The 12,831-nt window shown below is 43.4% G+C and overlaps 1 pseudogene; it reads right to left on the bottom strand.

Moving 5' to 3' along the window:
- Positions 1-2,012: 2,012 nt before the first annotated feature.
- Positions 2,013-12,831, bottom strand: part of LOC127033161 (L-amino-acid oxidase-like) — a 59,701-nt pseudogene continuing 48,882 nt past the window's right edge.

Genomic DNA, 12,831 nt, shown 5'->3' with positions numbered 1-12,831 from the left:
GAGAGGGCTGGACATTACAGGTCATACGGTTTGGGGAAAATTTGGCACTGGGAGTGTGTTGGAGTTGACTTGCTGGTTGTAGCCAAGGCTGGTGGACACCAGAGTGTAACTCATGTGCTGCTAGCAGACGGCTATGGTCAGCGTCTGAGGGACCAGGATGCAGCTATACACAGACACTCGTGGTGTGACCTCATACACACACGCACACACTGTCATATGCTCCTCTCAACACACACATAGACACATGGTCTCTCACATACATACTCTCTCACACACATACTTTCTCACAGACATGCCCCCAACCCACAAGCATTCTCTCACACACTCCTTCAAGCCCCACTCCACACTGTTTCTCACATACACACAATATCTCACACATTTATGCTCTCACACATTTCCCCAACACACTCTTTCACGCATGCACACGCACACACAGTCTATGTCACCCCCCAACAGACACACAGTCACACACTCTCTCATACATATGCACGCTCTCACACACTCCCCCAAACACTCACACACACACTCTCCCCAACACACTGGTACAGTCTCCTTCACACAGTCCTCTCAACACACACACAATCTCCCTCTCACACACTTGTATTATTATTTTTGTTGTTGTGTCTTGGCACTTCGTGTCGCAATGCACAAGGCACATATAGTCTGTAATTTTATTCTTTCAAAGTTTGGTGAGGATCACAGTGCTGTTGTTTTAGTTTTTCGACTGGTCTGTGCATTTCATCATTTTATTTCTCTCTTATGCTTAAATTTAATTCTTTGAGCAGTGAGTTCTAAAATGCCCAGCCTGCCCGGAGTAATTCTCATTAGTACTTGTATTACTATATTGTGCTTTGCCATTCATTATTTGAAATGATACACTCAACTAATAGTATCCTTCTAGAATGTAAATTTAGCTTATACAAACCTTAGCAATGCCAGTTTAAAAACAAATTAGTTAAACACACACTAGGCAGATGAAGGTTACTTATTTTCATATTGTACATTTAGTTATATCTATAAAATAGCTTAAAATTTCTATGAAAATAAATTCAGTTTCAAGTCTGATGATAATAGTAATTATTGAGTTAAATGTTAGTGAGTCACGTACATTACTGTGATCAGTAAACATGAATGCTAAAATAATTAGAAAAATAAATTCTTCCTTCTTAATAAAAGAAGAAAAAAATCTTAATTGTGTATCTTAAGGTTAAGTAAATACGTTTTTAGTGGAGTGAAAAACAATTCACTAGACTAGAGCAGACAATGGCCGTAACCCAGAGTGGGTCAAAGAAAGAAAGGAGGTTTTATTTCTTTCTCCTAAAGATAGTGAACAAAGTATCAAATGTGTGTTTCTAATATCTGTGTTAAAGCTCCAGAACTGATCCCTCAGGGATTGGGAATATCTTGCTGTGTTATCTCCTGATAGTTCTAAATTCTTTAAGAATTTGAGATTTTTTAGAACAATTTTTGAGAAAGCACATTATCAGAAGATCCCATTGTCCAATAAATTTTGTGAAGGCCAAGATTATAACAGGGTTCAAAAAAGAACTAGATAAATAATAGAGGATTGGTTCTGTCAATGACTATTAGTCAGGATGGGCAGAGATGGTGGTAGCCTCTCTTTCCCAGAAGTAACTTAGTTATGATGACCTAATTTTCTAGAGCAGACCAGGACTTAGATATTACGTAAGATAAGGAAGTGTGGTAGTATCAGGCACAGAGTGAAATACTATTCCACGAGAGGATGAATGGCCAAATTAAATGCCCAGTTTCAGGATGAAGCCATTCTCAAAACAAATCCTGCAGTGGCAGAGAAACGGCTTATTTCACACTCATGTACCTCATCAACATTTGAAAATGTTTAATTCACATTTTCTTTAAAAAGAAATCACCCAGAGGGCCCTGTCTACACTAAAATTTGTGTCCTTGTTTGTTCAGTGACACAAACATTGTTTCCCGATCTGGTTCCTGAGCCCTAAATTGAACCATGACCAACATACATCCATCTGGGGAGTATCTATATTTGCATTCAGCATCATGAGAGTTTGCCACACATCTCAATCGACCTAAGTGATGACGTGACCAACAATTCTAGTCTAGTCAGGGCCTAGGATTTAAGGCCATCGGCGCATGCCTGGTTTTGTTTATTTGCACTGTTAGAAACATGTTTCAAAAAGTGCAACTGACTAGAATTGGTTTAAGAATAAGCTGTTCTCTCCGCCTTACCTATTCCACAGCATCACTATTGCAAAATATCATAGTTTACAACTAATGAACAAAATAAAAGCAATATTGGATTATTTCCATCTATTCCTTTATTGATAGGATGCTACAGAACAATATTTTTTCTAATTATAAAGAACAGGTTAGTGCTTTGTATTTGATCATTAATGATTATGATTAATGAAACAAATGAATTCTATGGAGGTTCCTATACTGTAGTAGTTTTAATTAATATTTCAAAGGAGACAGAACAATCTCAGTTTACATCCCCTGGATTTGGGGCCAGATCCTCTACTGGTGTTGAGTGGTTTAGCTCTATTGATTTCAAGGAAATACACCAGTTTACACCAATTGAGGATCTGTCCCCACGAAGGAGATTAGCAGTGCAGTTTCTAATTCCCTCCTCAGTGTCCGGTGCAATTGTGCCTTCCTTAAACACCCATAACACAATTAAAGTTCAACTTTTTGACCCCAGTCAATCCTTTCTTGCTCCTGCTTTTGTTGTTCTTGCTCCTTCAGCAGCTGATGTTTCCCTCATGAAGGATAGCTATCCCCGTGGATGTTCCTTGCTGTTCTCACAGCAGATTTCATAGCGGTGTCGATCCAGCCGTGAGGCTGGGCTGTGTGTTCTCCTGCAAAGCGGACCCTCCCTTCATTCTGAAACAAAGGCCTAGAATAGTCAGCAAACTGGTATGGGGTGAACGAGACAAATGTTCCCATGGAATGTTTGTCCAGATTCCATCTCTGTATCACGTGTTTATCACAGACAGACCGGAGATGGTCCTTAGATATCTTGTGGATTTCTGCCAGGTCCTCCAGCACCACATCAATGCACTTCTCATCACTCAGGGGAATAAAGAATTCAGCGTCATCATTCCACATGTAGATTCAAACTACCACAAGGGGTGTTTCCCATTGGTAAGCTGGAGTGTCTACCTCTTCCCCTATCAACTGCAAGAAGAAGGATGTTATTTATTTATTTATTTACTCACATTGTAATCCCACAAAGGGTACATCTACAATGCCGGTGGCAGCAAGACTCCCAGTTCCGTCAAGAGACTCAGTAGCACTGTAGAAATAGCTGGGTAGACAGTGCTTTCAAGTTATGGCTTGGGCTGGAACTCAGGTTCTCAAGCCCACCGGTCTCCTGAGGCTACAGAGCCCGATCTCCAGCCCAAACTGCAACTTCAGAGCGCTGTCTACACAGCTATTTCTATAGTGCTAATAAAATCCCCACTAGCCTAAGTCTCTCAACCTGGCCTAGGAGTCTCACTGCCATGGGCAGCCCACTGGCAATGTAGACGTACCCCTGGAGGGCAACAATCAAGGGCCTCATTGTCCTAGGTAAGGTACACACATGTAGAATGAAAAGATGTAGTCGTGCCCCAAAGACTTTTCAATTTAAATACATTCTTTTCTCACTCGTCTTCGTGAAAGAAGATATTAAACTCCATGAGCGAGTTAAGAAATGACATGTGAAATCCAGCATCCTCATTCATCAAGTCTCCGACCATCTGTACAGCCCCATGGCTTAAATTCCTTTTTTTAATCAAGAACTCCTAGGAGGGGAGGAAAAGGAGGAAAGTTGTTCTCTCTTTAGCCACAAGAAGTGAATTTATGCTGGAAATAAGAGGGTTGGAGGAAGCATTGGGGAAAGATTTGACTTTCATGAGGAAGGAGAAGATAAAGGGTTATTTTCAAGTTTTATGTTGTCAATTTCTAAGGCCTTGCCTGGTTATTTCTGTTTGAAGGAGAGATTGAGGATGTCAGTCAGGTCTTTCTTTGTGCAATCCTGTCTATTTTAAAAGAATGGATATAAAGTCCTGTTTCCCCGAACAGAAAAAGTCAACAGAAGGCAATGTCCCTGCTCAGCAATCCAAGTCTGCCTTTCCAGAAAATACTGTGATCAAAAGAAGCTCTATCCTTTGTTTTCCTCAAAGGGCCATGTTAACCACTGCTACTCTCTCTTTCTCCTGGCTTTCTCCCCCTCTCACACACAGACACAGCTGCAAACAATCAAGCGCCTATCCTCTGCAATCAATCCTAGGGAAACCCTCAACCCCCACATCTTAGCTTATGATTGGCCTACCCATGCAGCCTGATACTGCCTTGGGCAGTGGCTTCCACTTCTCTAGCTATCTTACTCCAGAAAGGAGCTTAATTGCTTCTTCCATTTAACATGAATGAAAATGTGTTTAGCATCCCCATCGACTTTAACCGTGTCTGTGGCTAACCTACAGACTAAAGATATGTTTGATCACCATCATTAACACCTTCCAGCATAACAATATTGAAATAATAATTGAAGGAAGTATGAAATTTCTGGCACTAAATCCTTTCTTTCCCATAATCTTGGCCACAAACAAAACCCTGCCCACTGAGGCTGCCAAAAGGAGAAGCCAATCCCAATAGACTGTGCAGAGCTTCATAATGTGCTGTTTTCCCTCATTCCTTTATTGATGCTTTGAATAAAGGACAACCTTGACATGAAAACTGACATCATTAGGTTTTATCAGGATAAACAAGTGCATTATACACCTCTCTCAGAACATTTCAGACTTTTGATAATCATTTGGATTTAAAGGTACTCGAAGGCCCATATCCATTACCTTGGTGGAAAAGGAGTCATACTGATCCCACAACGCTCCACAATCCTGAATCCGGAACTGCTCTAAGGCCTGTGTTGGAACCATGCATGGAAACATTCATAGATAGAAAGAGAAATATGTTCACAAAAACATTGGACCAAATTCTGGTCTCCTATCTATCTAGGTAGGTACTTGCATGATATCTGCAGGCTTCATAATCACCGATGGATTTTATTCCCAACATACTCCTTTGGGGTAGGGAAGAATCAGCTCCATTTTATAGAGCACATAGCTATGGCAGTAACTGAACTCACATCTCTTGAGTCCTACTGCAGTGCCCTATCTACTAGACCCTAATTCCTGTGTGTATCCACAAGACCTCACTGAATGGAACTGAGCTGCATGGCATAATCTCCAGCCCTGCTGTAGTTAAACAGCAGGATTTGATCCCAAATTCACTATTTAGGAAACAAAAACAGGTGTTTCTTTTCAGAGGTGCCAAATACCCGCAGGTCCAGGAGGATCAAATGAATAAACGTGAAAGGAAAACCAGGGCCAGATCACATGGTAAATCCCCTACAAGGAGTATTATAGCTCCATGCAGGCAGCAGTCTAAGATTCCCCTGACTCGGGATATATTGTGGATTGGAATGGTATTGAGAAGGGATGTGCTGGGAAAAGAGAGGGGGAGACCAGCACATACTACAGAAGAAGAGTCCTCCTGTGCTGCAGTAGAAGTTAGGGGCATTTTTCAGAATCAGGCCTGGTAATTTACCTTCCTTTATACAATCACCCAATAAACAAACCTTCTGCAGAATTCCTACATAAAGTTCCTTAGCAGATTTACCTTTCTCTGGTGGAGCCACGGTATAATTCAAGATATCAGGGTTCTGTTTGACCTTCCCAGCTGTTGTCCTGACACCATTAACCAAATACCAGGCCTTGTCATCCATCTCAGAGAACTTGTTCAGATAAAGGTTGAATTGCGTAATAAATTCACGAACAATTCTGCAAAAGAAAGAAAGGGGAGAGAAAAGGGGAAAAGAGAGAGTCAAAAATAAGAAAATAAATTATATGCTCTACTGGCTATACAAATAATACAATTGTAAGTATGTTATTTATGTCATTCCCTTATTGAACTTTCCTGATTCCAGCTAATGTTATTAATGCTGTAGGAATATGATAGGTAGATAGATAGATCTTGATCCTGAGCCTGATCCTGATCTTGGTGTAAACTGATGTAGTTCCATTGACTGCAAGGGGGCTACCAGCTATATAGTAGCTGAGGGCTTGACATATTAACTGGTAACCACAGAAGTTGTATATAATAATCTCATCTGATTGCTCCGCTTCTAAATTGTAGTCTCAGTTTATGATAGTTTCCTTTGTAGTTAGGGTATATTTATGATACAGCTTTTTGTGTTTGTTTGTTTGTTTTAATAAGCTTTTGTTCCATATAATTGTCCTGAAAAAGATTCTCTTCTGTGCTATTCTATTCTTATATTTCCTCACAAAACAACTGGGTGCAGTGTTTTATGAAACAACACAACTCATTTCAAACCACTTTGGCTAATGAAGAGCCCATATCTATTGTCTGGCTTTCTTTTGACTCAGGGCCTGATACAACTGCTGTTAATTTAAATTGGAATGTTTCCATTGGTTTCATAGAAGTTCGACCATGTACGATCCTGAAAACACTTATTACTCAATTTATTTTTTACTATTGGCCATAATTCCACACAGGTCATTGAGACTAGTCATGGCCAGAAATATTATATATAGCAGCAAGTTCTTTTAGGATGCTTGATCTCCTCCCTAACCATAGCAGAATTCTGCAAACCTGGGTTGTTCCTTTACCAAACAACTTACATGGCTGAGGAGTAGAAACTGTATTACCTGTGGGTGCTTGGCAAACGCATGGCTCCCAACTCCATGTACCAATCTTGTGTCTCATCTTGATAGGTCCTGATTCGTCCTCCCACATGACCACTGGCTTCCAGAACTGTAACCTAGGAACAAGCATGGAACATCATTTCCACTCACTTATGTGGCACCTGCACAATTTTAGGCACAAAGGACAAAACTTTTCAAACCTTGGCGACTAAAATTAGGCAACTGAATCTACATTCAGGCACCTAAATAAGTGTCCTGATGGCTCTGCGCTCACCAGTTCCTAACATTATGTACATTGTACTTCTGAAAATTGCACTCATTTAAGGTGGGATTTTCAAAAGTGCTCTGTCTTAGTTGAACTGCACCCACTGCAGTCAATGGGGGGAGAGTGATGTCAACTCTGAGTGCATCTGAAAATCTGAGAGGCAAGTCTACACTACCAGGGTTTGTCGGCCTAGCTGTGTTTGTCAGGGGTATGAAAAAACACACACCCCAGGCAATGTAAATATCCTGGCAAAAACCCCAGTGTAAACATTGCTAGGACAACACAAGAGTGCTTCTGTTGACACAACTAACGCCATTTGGGGAGGTGGAGTTACCATACTGACGGAAAAAACTCGGTCTGTCAGCATAAGCTGCATCTAATCTAGGTGGCTATGCTGGAAGAGCTATCCTGGCAAAGAATTTGTAGTGTAGGCAAGGTCTGAGCCTTATATGTCGGCATAAGGATTTTGAGGGAAGATTTTCTCAAGCTGCATTTAACTTTCGTGCTTTTGAAAACCTTCCTGTAGATGCTTAACTTTAAGCACCCAAGTTTGTACATTTTGCCTGTAAGTTTTCCAAATCATCAGGGTCCTCAGAATTCACAAATAATTTAGACTGGGATTTTCAACTCCTTAGGCTTCTATGCACATCCCAGCCTTAAAGATAAATGGATTTATGTGGGAGTTAAATAGTTCATAAGTCTTGCACTGACTCCTCTGTAAACCAGGGCCAGTGCTTCCATTTAGGGGACCTAGGCGGTCACCTAGGGCACTAGGATTTGGGGGGGGGGCATTTTGCCACCCTCGGCGGCAATTCGGCGGTGGGGAGTCCTTCTGCGCTCCGGGTCTTCGGCGGCAATTCTGCGGCCGGTCCTTCACTCGCTCCAGGACCCGCCGCTGAAGTGCCCCGAAGACCGGGAGTGCAGAAGGATCCCCCCGCAGCAGAATTGCCGCCGACCGGGAGCCTGGTAAGGACCCCCGCCTAGGCAGGGCCAGCTCTGACCGGGAGCGCTGGAGGGCGACAGGTGGCTTCGGTGGACCTCCTGCAGGTATGCCTGTGGAGGGTCCGCTGGTCCCGTGGCTCTGGTGGAGCATCCGCAGGCACGCCTGTGGCAGGTCCATCGGAGCCGCGGGTCCAGCGAGCGGCAGAGCCCCCCCTCCCCCCTGCGGCATGCCGCTGTGTGCTTGGGGTGGCAAAATGGCTAGAGCCGAGCCTGCGCCTAGGGTGCCAAAAACCCTGGTGCCACTCCTGCTGTAAACAGGGATGAAAATCATTTAAAGATGTGTCTCCTCCAGGCTGAAATTCACCCTTGTTATTTCTAGCATGAAAAGAACATAAAAAGAAGGCAGACTGAAGGCTACCAATAACATATCAATTTTCACATGCTTAGATTTCTGTGAGAGAATATATGCCCTGTACAGATATTGAAACTTGAAAGTATATTCCTGTGACTTGCCACTTTCTAATGGATGGGGTTATTTTGAAAATGCAGCTTTGGAGTATTTGTCCCCCTTTCTATTTCTTATGATAGTTACTGTAACTCCTCCAGCTTTAAATTCGGGAAAATGTTCCAAGACAGAAATGGGAAGAGGGAGCCTAAATCCTAATGAAATACAATGGGAGTTGAGCAACTAAAGTCCCATTATTGCCTTTGAAAAATCTCTTCCTTTATCAATGAGGCTTTTTTATCTTTCTTTCTTTCTTTCTTTCTTTCTTTCTTTCTTTCTTTCTTTCTTTCTTTCTTTCTTTCTTTCTTTCTTTTGTGTGAATTCCCCTTGTTTCATTTTAACCATTCTTTAGCCTAATAACCTTTATTCTTCAGAAAAGAAATAATAAAAAATACTCAAGGCAGCACCAACTCCCTGCCTTGCTCTGACACCTCTCTGGGCATAGAATTACCATGTGACCGGCATCTCTGAGCAGTTTGGCAGCAGTGAGTCCACTTATGCCTGCCCCTACAATGACCACCTCCACTGGATGAGCTGCCTTTCCAAGCCCGTTTTCTGCAATCTTCACCAGCTCATCGTAGTTGGGATCATCAAGGCAAGGGTCGGGAAATCTAGAGAAACTCTCAGACCATAGTACAGCCACAAGGAGAAACAGCCTGGAAAGCGCTGGGGACATATGGACAAAGAGAAGTGAGGTGTAGTTAATGAATGATACAGTCAGGGAAGCAAATTCATTCTCTGAAACCCAAATGGCAGGTGGCATCCCTGAAATGACACCAATCAACCCACGGCAGAGCTAAAATCCATACAAGGGTGTGCAGCAAACCAGCCTTGAATATTGCCAGATAATACATAAGAGCAAACCAGCCCCTAACATTACCAGTATACAAAGATGATCATTTTAAGGTATGTCTACACTGGAGCAGGATATGTCATTTGCAGCTTGAGTAGATAGACCTGTGCTCCCTCTTATTGAGCTAGCATGCTAAAAATAGAATGGTATCCATAGCAGTGGAAGCTTGGGGCAGGGAGGATTATATTCCTAGGAGCTTGGACAAAATCATGTTGGGGCAGGTACCCCGTCCTGCTGCTTACACCACCATGGTTACCCCCACATTATAAGATCTGTGGGGAATGGGCTGTCATTTAAAACATCTTTGCACAGTGCCTAGCACAATGAAGGTGAGAGGCCTGGGTGAGACCTCTTGGATTCGCCACACAAGGAGCTGTCAACAGCCTAGGTAGAGGAGTTCAAATATATAATTAATCTCTGGAAGAGTGTGTGTCAGTCCCACTCATGATGTGCCATACCCGAGTCCTAGGGACAGTGTAGCAACCTGAGGAGAGGAGCTACAATGTAATGCACATAATGGGCAAGAGTTGCAGAAGTAATGTTGTGTGACCAGCTTGGGACACTTGAAAGAGGGCTGGTTTTCAGATAACAGGAGTCCAGCCTTTTCTGAAAAATGAAGCCTCTTTAAGACACCTCAACTGGGGCACACTGAAATTGCTCTTTACCCTGTAGCTAAACCACAAGACAGGGGCTTGATGCAGGAATTACAAGATGAAATTCTATGTCTTGCACTTGGCAGGAGTCAGACTAGAAGCAGAGTCGGCTCTAGGTTTTTTGCCCCCCAAAGCAAAAAAAATTTTGGCTGCCCCCCACCCCAGCTGTGGGCTCTCACTCCCCCCCCCCACCAGTGCCCTCCCCCTACCACCCCAGCCCTGGGCTCTCTCTTTCCCCCACCCCATCCGCACCCCCTGCCACCCCAGCCCTGGTCTCCCCCTCACCAGTGCTGACTCCGCCCACTCACTCATCACCTCCAGCCAGTCCGGTGCTGGCAGGGTAGGGGTGAGCACCGGGGCTTTTGGGTCACACCTCAGCCCAGGGTCCCTCCAGCCAGGGCTCCTGCCTCCAGGACCAGCTGGGACCTGGGAGGGCAGAGCTGGAGGACCGCCCTGGCAAGGGACTGAGGAGCTGGGGCAGGGTAGCCCCAGAGGGAGTGGAGCCCCAGAGAGCGCGATGCAGGCCCCACCTGGCAGTGCCCTGCCCTCTATGGCCCTGGTGCTGCTTCTGGCCACCCTACCACAGTCCCTGGGCAGCTCGGGCCGCTTCTCCCATCCCCGGCTGCGGTGCTGGGGGGTGGCCGCCCTACAGCACCTGCAGGCGGCTCCATGTACCCCTCAGGGTGGCCTCCAGCCCAAGTATCCCCCACTTAGAGCCTGCCCGGCCCAGCTACAAGGCAGGTGCTGCTCCCCTGCGGCGGAAACCGCAGCAGACCCAGGGTGCCCCCCATGCATGACGCACTGCTGCTGCCAGGGTCGGCTCTAGCCTTTTGCTGCCCAAAGCGCAAAAAAAAAAAAGACGGGGAGAATGCCGCCCCTGAAAATGTGCCGCCCCAAGCACGTGCTTGGTTTGCTGGTGCCTAGAGCCAGCCCTGACTAGAAGATCACAATGGTCCCCTCTGGACTTAGGGTCTGTGAAATAATAAGGCATCCAAAATCACTAGCCATTGTTAAAAATCTTGGCCTAAAAGACACAAAATCTTTGTTAACTTTAAGGTCTTGTCCACACTGCAGATCTTTTCCCAAAAAATTCAAACCAGTTTCAAAATCAGTTGGAGCTACAGAGTCGATAAGTTTGTTATTGGCCATAATCATATTTATAACCAGTTTAAATAATTTGGCTATCAGGAGGCTTAAGTAAACCGGTTATAAGAATGATTCTGGCTGATTGAGCCTTGTCCACATTTGGGTTCTAACTAGTTTCAAACTGATTTTAAAACCAGTTTGAATCTTCTAATACATTTCCCCAATGTGGACAAGATTGTAGTGAATGGTACTACTTAACTTTAAAGTTCAAAAGTATTTATAACAAGGAATATTAAAGACATTTAAATAAAACTTTTAGGCAGACTTGGTGAGATTTTCAAAAGGGCTCAGTGTTGACCTAAATTTTCTCCCACTAAAGTCATTGAATCTCCACGCTGCTATAGTGCTTTTACTCAATTGGCTATTTTGGAAAAAATGGTGATTAGACCCCTCAGCTCCTCAACTAAATTTATTTTTCTAGAAATGCCCTGAGAAACAGCAGGGTAGATCAGAGCCCATTCAGAATTATCCTTTAAACTATAAACAGATTCATCCGCAATGCACAGAAATTCAGTTCTCAGTGAAGAGAAACACAGTTCAGTTTCCAGTTTCAGGTGAAAGCTGTTACTCAAAGAACCACAGAATAAGATTTTTTTTTCTCTTCCCTTCTCAAACAGGTTCTAGTTTCACTCAAGAAACTAAACAGTACCAAAAATTTCCTTTGGACAATGTGACTTACTTTAAACCCTGATCCTACTCTGGCTCACATGAGGAATCTCATTGAATCATTGTTGGCATTGGAAAAGTGTCCCTGATCCACACCTCAGCCTTGAACAGTTGTAAGTGGGACCCCCTAGCATATTATTGGATGGCACTTTCTCAGAGGGTTACATGGTATTAACAGCAACCAATGCATGTAAAGTCCTACAGTCTAATCCTGCTGCCGTTGAAGTTAAAAGCAAAATTGCCATCACTTTCAATCATTCACGATCAAGCCCTTAGTGTGACCAAATTTTCCCATAAAATACCCACAAAGGTGGGTATGCATTCTCTTTTTTAAAAAATCACAATGCCACCAAAAGGGTATGATCCAAGGCTCACAGAAATCAGTGGGAATCAACTTCAAGGGAGCAGAAAAGGACACTGAAAAACAAAACCCAAGATATATTTATCTAAAAAAGAGTGAGAGGTTAAATAAAAGAGGAAGATGCAAAACAAGAAAGCAGCTGAGGACATACTAACATACATCCTTTCCTAGCCCGAAAGCAATTCTCTCAGAGCAGCAGTTTCACTTATAGAGTCTGTCCATGTTTCAACCAGCAACACTAGTCATCTAGTGAGCACTTTCATTTTATAGCCTGAACCAGCTGTCTCAGAAAGAAAAAAAGAGTGGTTCAAAACTTCCTACCAATCAGTATGTTCCAAAAACTGAGAGAGACGTAATTAATAATTCTATGGGAAATGAATTTCCGGTCTGACACATTTCTGCATCTCTTTCTGTCCCACCCTTTGATCAGGTGACACCAAGTGACTGGAACACAAGTTACTTATTTTTTGGTAAGTCCCACACATGTATACATCCAGGTTATACATCTATCTGTCTTTCTCTCAGCAGACATAGTACAATGCCTAATTCTGTAATTTGGCAAAATCTCTATGAATTTTTCTGCCTATTGCCCCCCTAAATCTGAAGAAATCTGTGCAAGGCACAGGGGGAAATGGATGGAATTTCTGTGGATATTTATGCTACACTCCTGCAAGCAGTTAAACATCCCTCACTTTGCATCCCTCCATTGGATCCCCTTGTCTTCCCTGTCAAGGCC

This window comes from Gopherus flavomarginatus, chromosome 12 (assembly GCF_025201925.1).
Source record: "Gopherus flavomarginatus isolate rGopFla2 chromosome 12, rGopFla2.mat.asm, whole genome shotgun sequence".
Classification (NCBI taxonomy): Eukaryota; Metazoa; Chordata; order Testudines; family Testudinidae; genus Gopherus; species Gopherus flavomarginatus.
Note: the sequence above shows the minus strand (reverse complement) of the source record. Positions and strands in the feature narration are given on the sequence as shown.